Consider the following 8,329-nt stretch of genomic DNA (forward strand, 5'->3'; position numbering starts at 1 on the left):
CAGGTATATATGTATGCTTGTATATATGTATTCTTGTATGTATTTATGCTTTTTTGTATATATGTTTATGTGTATATATGTTTAAATGCATATTTATTTATATGTATGTATGTTTGCATGATTATATAATTATTTATTTATAATGTATATATGTTTTTGTGTGTATATGCCTTTGTGTTGATATATTTATTGAAAATAAGTAAAAACCTAATGTTTTTACGTTCACGTAAATATATATATATATATATGTGAGACAATAAGCTTTAACAAAATGCATAAAAAAAAAATTATTAGTCAAAAAATTGTACTATAAAATAAGCATCCTATTAAATAGTACCTTAATTAAGGATTTTTTTTTTTTTTTTTAAATATGTTTACATAGTTATAAATATATATATTTATAAACATATATTTGTACATTTATTTATATATATAGTGTTTTTCTTTTCTCTTATAATAAAAATGAAAAGGATCATTAAAATATCTGTATAATAATGCATAATATTTATTAGACAACAATAATATGTATTTATTAATTCTTAACAATAAATATATGTAATAAAACAAGTATAAATATATGAAACTGAATATATTTATAATATATATAAATGTATACTACTAATATAAAACGTAAAAATAAACCATGTAAAATATACAAAATGTATTACATTCTTTCTTTTATTATAATTTTATATGATTTTCTTTTCATATATAACTTTGTATTTTATTTGTTCACAATATATTCTCAACTTATGCATAAAGAACATTTCAATGAGCACAATGGAAATGAGTAAATTAATAAATATATGTATATTATATACATATTATTATATATATAAGTAATATATTTTTTATATATGTAATATGTTATAAATATATAAATATATATACATATCAAAAAAGTTCATGAAAACACCTAAATTTCCATTAATATTTGCTTTACATATATTACTATGCTATTTAATTTTTGGGTTTTTTTTTTTTTTTTTTGAACGTAAAATAATTATATATATATAATATATATGTATATGTAAATTTAAAAAACTCTTTTATGTTGTATATAATATAGTCCCTCACGGGAAATATTTTAATTTAATTTTTCCAATTTACAAAAACGTAGCATGCATAAATGTATATACAATACATATATAATATATATATATATATATAATATAATTTATTTCCTTTTTTTTATGTAAATTCTTTTTTTAAGAGTAATTTTACATGTAATATATATATATATATATATATATATTTATATCTCTATTGAGTTATTCTACCTTCTGTTTCTTTTTTTTTCCTATACATGATTAGTTAATACTCCGTATGTACATTTTATTAATGAATTATCATAAAATAAATAAATTAATTTTAAGTTAAAAGAATTAAAATTAAATGTTTATGTTTTTCAAAATATGAATTCTTATTTTATTATTTTTTTTTTTTTTGTATTTATATAAATTTATTTTTAATATATAATTAAAAAATTAAAAAAAATTTTTTTTGGTAATTAATTGCATACATATATAAATATATATAAATATAATAATTATATAAATATATATATATGTAATAGTAATAAAAGATGCATATAAATATATATACATATATATATATATATAAATATATATATATATATATAAATATAAATGTATATATATAAATATAAATGTATATATCATATGTATTATGTATTAAAAGAATGTATGATTATAGACAAACATTGCATACATGGTGAAAAGCATGTTTTACAATATTCTATTTTTTAATATTTATTACAATAATTGATATGTATAATATATATATATATATATATATATATACATATTACTATGTAAATTATAAAATAAAATTAAAGCAAGAATTGTTTTAATAACTATAACTAGATGGAGGAAATTTACATTGGGTTATATAACAAATATAGTTTTTATAAAATTCTTAAAATTTTAAAATGTATATATAATATATATATATAAGTATATACATACATATATTGTAGCGTGAAAAAAAAAAATTTCTCTTTTTTTCATAATTTACAGTACTTCTAAAAATTGTGTTCATGCAATTTTAGCATTTAAATTTAATATTCTTAAGAATGTACAAAAATATATAAATTTAATTAAAACTTCACAAGACTATTTATTGTGAGTATTTTTTCGATAAATACGTAATAAAATTTATTCATATATATTTATATTTATACACTTATATGAAAATTTGTGCAATTTTACATTTTCTTAATTTTCTTTTAAATTCATACATAAGAATAGTGCAGTTACATAATAATCGTAAAATATATTTAATATATATATATATAATATAATGTGAGTAGGTGGATAAAGTTATTTATGTAATTTTCAGTCTTACTATATTATTAATTATATTTATGAAATAAAAAAAAATTCCTTTGCAAGATTTCAACGTATATATACAAAAGTAGTATACATATATATGTATATATATATATATATATACATATATATGTATACATTTTTATATATGTATATATTAATGTACTTTAAAGCACTTTTTACAGTTCTCAATTGAAAATAAAAGAAATAGGAAATAACCAGAAGAAAAGGGAACACATGTAATATGTACATGTAAAAATGTATTTTTATATAAAATTATATATGTATATATATATATGTATATTCATATAATTACAATTTTGTATACTCTTTTTTTTTTTTTACGAAATGCTACTACAAGCACTCACAAATATACAAAAAGGAGAAAATTTTAGGAAAAAAAATTTAAGTTAATTACTGTTAAAATATAATAGGATATAAATTTATACATACATATATATACATATACATATATATATATATATATATACATGTAAAAGTGTTAAATAAGACGTTAAATTTTAATGGTGTTACGAAAAAATGAGGTTTCCCTTAAGTTTATTAATACATTTATATATATATGGAATAAAAAAATGTGTGAAGGGACAATTTTCTAAAAGTAAACAAATGGCGCGTTCTACGAAAATTATCATAAAGTCTTAATTCTACTGAAAAACATTTTTTTCTTTTTTTTTTTTTTTGTCCAAGTGAAATTAAATGATTCAAAGTATAAAAAAGGGTGTACATTTATATTAATGCAGCTATACAAATATAATAATATACATATATATATGTATATATAGTGCTTATAAGAGTCCATTACATCATATATTTATGGTTGTACTATTAAAGTTTATACTTTTTTTTTTCCGCTTTCATATTCATTATTTCTCGTTACCTAAAATTTTTTTTTTTTAATTATGTTAAAGACTCATTTTTTGAGTATTCATTATTGCGCCTTTTTTTAAGTAGTTAAAAGTGGAACAATTTTTTTTTTTTTTCCCCTGTTTTCTTGCTTTATTAGATTTAATATAAATGGTAGTGTTCAAATTTACATGATCTTTTAATTATGTAAGTATATATATATATATATATATATATATATTTTTTTTTTTTTTTTAATTTCAATTCTTACCTTTTTGTAACCTAAATGTGAACTTCACAATATTTCCGAACATTCAAATAATTGATTTAAAGTTTAGGAAGCTGCTTACTGTTATGTTATGCATTGTTCGTTCAGTTTTGTTCATTTCAGTCCTCTTCTTTATTTTATTATTTTTTTTTTTCATTGTTTCTAATTAGTACATTTGTAAAAAAAAAAAAAAGTGTTAATGAAAAGAACTTTTGATTAAAAAAGTTAATTAAAGTAAAGCCGAAGTCAAAACAGTTTGCAATTAAGAAATAAATTTTTTTGTAACATTGCAATGAATTTATACACGAACGTGTTAATCTTTTATTATTATTATTTTTTTAATCATTTAAATTAAAAATTAAATCAAATTCCCACTTCTTTTTGTGTAATAGTTTTGTGTAAAATTAAAAAAAAAAAAAATGGCCGTTCACATGAATTGTCAACATTTAATTTTTCAATGTTTATGTTAAAAATGTAATATACAATCCATAATTTTGCAAACAAAATTTTGCAGTATTTTCTTATAAATTTTAAGTAGTGTGTATGTTTAAGTATATACAAAATTGTACAAGTATTATACATAATATTTTGTGGCATGTACACAAGTACAATTTTAGCAAATTTAACACCATATATACAACAGTGGACAATTTTCCAACTTGTTATAACGGTTAAATAAATAAATATTTATATACTTTTTTTTTAATTTGTTATAAAGTTCGTTGTAACTCATTTTATTAACTTCGTTAATTTTTTCGTTTCTCAAATTCATTACTTCTGAATTTCTCACTTAATGCATTTTTTTGTTTATTTTTTTTATAAATTACATATGTTATAGCTAGACAGGGTGGAACACAATTATCGTTGTAGTGCTAGCGTATACGAAAAACCAGAACGAGAAAGAACTCAACCGTGAACATGTAAAATTAATTTAACATTTGTTTTGTTTTGTCTCATCGCACGGAGAAAATTGTTCATATGAGAAAAAAAAAAAAAAAAATGCGACTATCTACTACGTTAGAAGGTCTAGTAGATGAATTTTCGCAGCACATTAATCATATTGAAATATATTTATACATGTAAATGTACGTATGTATATATATATATATATATATATATATATATATATTTATTTGTGTGTGTAACATGAGCGAAGCGAAAAAGGAGGATGCATTTTTGAAGGCTAAGAAAACGAGAAAACCTCACCTTTTATAGATTAATATAGAGAGGAGTTATAAATTTATTTTAAAATACAAACAGTCAACTAGTGAGTAATGAGTAATGATTTAATGAACAACTTCTTATTTACTGTTTTATTAAAAAATTACAAAAAAAACTCAATAAATGTTTTCTTTTCATAAAAGAGAAATATTGTGTCTTAAGCATTTGCAAATGAAAAAACAATTTAATCTTTCTAAGTAATTCCATCAGCTAAAATTCAAAATAAACGATAGTTCTATAAATTTTTGTATATAAGAATATATTTCAAAATGTTTTATGCGAATATAACAGACCGTGCTGTTCCGTTGTGCAATGCTTTTCTCTTAAAAAAATGATTTCATACAAAACGTATATGTATATATACATATATATATATGTGCACATGTATAAATTTACACATAAAGGTATATAGTTAATAGATAAAATTTATTTTTCATTTTGAACAATTGAGTAGTATATTATTAATTGCGGGTTGAATGAGATTTATTAAGGGAAATTTTTCCCCCATACAAAAAACAAAAAAAAAAAAAAGCGTAGTTCATAAGTATATATTGAATATATTTTATATAAAAAATGTAAAAAAATTGAATACTGCAATTTTTTGAAGCATACGATGAATGTTACTTTGATGAATATTTTTGAAACATGTACACGAAAATAAAAATTATAATTTTATAAAAACATTCTATTTAGTACTTAAACAAGTGAAAAATAAGATTAACTCGACAAAAATTACAGAAAAAATGTAATTTTTAAAAATACTCACATAACATATTTTTTTTCTTAAATTAAGCAATATTAAAAAAGGGGGAGAGGGCGAAAAACAATAAAATAATTTTTGATCGTTTCAAAAGAGTTCTTGTAAAAATTTTAAAATAGGTAAAACATACTACTAAAAATGTACTACTGAATATGTGAGTCAAAGTAAACAAGTGAAGAAATAAATTTTATTATATAGTTTTTTACGCAACATAATTATTAATAGTTGGCTACTTAGTCTAGTGGTATGATTCTCGCTTTGGGTGCGAGAGGTCCCGGGTTCAATTCCCGGAGTAGCCCATGTATTAACGTTTAAAAACAAAAACAGAGCAAATATTTTGAGATAAAAAAAAAAATTTTAAATAAATAATTTTTGCTCCTACTATATATATATATATATATATATATATACCCACGTTTCCTTATTCATATGTAATAGAAAAATTTAGATTATTTTTGTATTATTATTTAAAAAGCGAAATTATGAAGGCGTATTACTGTGTTTACTGTATGTTGTGTGCATAACGAAGATAAAAGATTTGTATAAAATGCTTAATGTGTTACATGTATAAATACATTACATATAATAATGTATTTATATTAAAATTATTGGCGTATTATCACATATGCACATTTTTTAATATAAACGTGTGTAGCAATAATAAACAAAATAGCGCATAACGGAACTGCTTTATTTTTTTGTGTATTTTTTTTTACATATTTATACTTATACAATGAGAATAAAATTTTACGTGATATATATTACTAATTCTATAAATAAATGTATTCATGATTGATTACTCATGGTTTATATTATTTTTTATTTTATTATATTGTATATGAATACATAATTGTAATATTTATTATGCAATAAAAGCTACTAAAACAGTTGTTTAGCAAAAACGCAAGGCTATTTGTTGGCACTATTTTTTTTTAATTTGTGTACAGATTAATTCGATGACAAGTAGCATATTCGTCAAGTGAAATATCCTCCCTTTCTTCATAATTTTTTTTTATGGAAAATTAAGAATACAATAAATTATTATGCAGTGAATGAAAAAAAAGAAAAAAGAAAAATGAAAAAATAAAAAAGAAAAATGAAAAAATAAAAAAGAAAAATGAAAAAATAAAAAAGAAAAAAGAAAAAAGAAAAAAGAAAAAAGAAAAAAGAAAAAAGAAAAAAATCGCATATTAAATAATTTCATGTAATACTTTTCTTATTTTGTATCCGCGCAAAAAGGAAGAATAACGGAAGAATAAAAATGTAATTGTTATAATTTTACATGTAAACTCATTTGTGAGCTTTTTCTAATAAAAAGATTAAGCTGTGCATTTTTCTGTAATCTCAGGAAAAATTTATAAATGTTTTTCTTGTATATCTTCTAATTTTTTTTTTCTTATGTATGTGTATGTATAAGCGTATAAGTGAAGTTCTCATTCAAAATTTTAATTGATAAGAAGCGAATAACATTCAATTCAAATTAATAAAATATGCTGTTCGTTTTGTTTACATTTACATTTCATTTTAATAAAATACGCATGTGATAAATTTTTCCAAATGGTTCAACTTTAAAAGGGGAAAAGCCACTAATGAAATCCTGGCTTGACAGAGATTACGAATATTTAAGTAGTAACTATGTACAATACAACATATAGTATGTATCGTAATAACTGTGTAAATAATAGCCAGTGACCGGGATACACTTAAAAAATGATTAAGCAAATAAAAGCTACATAAACGTACTCACGACATGTAAGTATGTAAGTGTGCATGTATGTGTGTATGTATATATTAACCTATCCTTTACGCAGGAACTTCCAACAATAAGGCAAGTAAATCTTTTTTTCAAAAATTATGTCAGAGAGTTCGCTTCCATTTCTTATGTGACCATAATAAATAAATCTGCTGTTTATTATACTTAAAAATTATAAACACTATTTTTTTTTTTTTTTATTTATTTTGCTTAATTACTCAAAAGAGTTTTTTCTTTTAGATTCCTTTTGCTTATATAAAAATGTATTATATAAATATTATATACATATAGTTGTTAAAATATAAAGAGTGAGAATATTTCGTTTTGCTTTACTCCTTTAAAAAGCTTTTCTTTTTCCGCTTATCCCCCATCATTATTATATAAATAATTATATGTACATATATATATTATATATATAATGTCATGATGTGTTTATTTATTTTTTTTAATTTGATAAACTTTCAATAGTACATTATTATTATTATGCTCAAGCACATGCAGCTATGCACACACTACTGAACGATTAAAAAAAAGCGGAACACAAAATTAAAATCATTATATAGGGAATGACAATACTTTAATTATATTGCTATATATTAAAATTAACAGTAAGTGTAATAATAAAAAATTTGTGCAAAATAAATAATATTTTAAAAGCAAATTTTGAAAATAATTAAATTTTTCATCACCTTCCAAGATATCATTTTCTTATTTATGTTATATACATATATATAGCAGCGCGTGGTTTCGATCCACGGTCCTGGGGGTTATGAGCCCCCCACTCTTCCTCTGAGCTACGCTGCTTTCAATAAAATTGTATAATCAATATGTCATATATTTTTTATTTTTTCCTCATCTAAAAAATATTATCATTACAAATTAATGGTTTGCACTTCTGTATATTGTTAACATATATATATAGGTATAAGCGTTTATCACATACATAAATATATATATATATATATATATATATATATATACAGAGAATTATATGCATATATAATATTTTTTTTTTTTTTTTTTTAAATATACGCGCGTACAATAAAAACTCTACTTTTTTTTTTTTTTTTACTAAATTTTATATTAAAATATTATGCATATTCTTATATTTA

At 20.4% G+C, this 8,329-nt stretch overlaps 2 non-coding genes across 2 annotated transcripts; one reads left to right on the forward strand and one right to left on the reverse strand.

The window, feature by feature from the left end:
• Positions 1-5,691: 5,691 nt before the first annotated feature.
• PMUG01_12025700.1 lies at positions 5,692-5,763 on the forward strand. Its single transcript has one exon. It is a non-coding gene (tRNA).
• A 2,186-nt stretch (positions 5,764-7,949) lies between these two features.
• Positions 7,950-8,021, reverse strand: PMUG01_12025800.1. Its single transcript has one exon. It is a non-coding gene (tRNA).
• Between the last annotated feature and the right edge of the window lie 308 nt (positions 8,022-8,329).

Source organism: Plasmodium malariae (genome assembly GCF_900090045.1).
Source record: "Plasmodium malariae genome assembly, chromosome: 12".
NCBI classification, from domain to species: domain Eukaryota; phylum Apicomplexa; class Aconoidasida; order Haemosporida; family Plasmodiidae; genus Plasmodium; species Plasmodium malariae.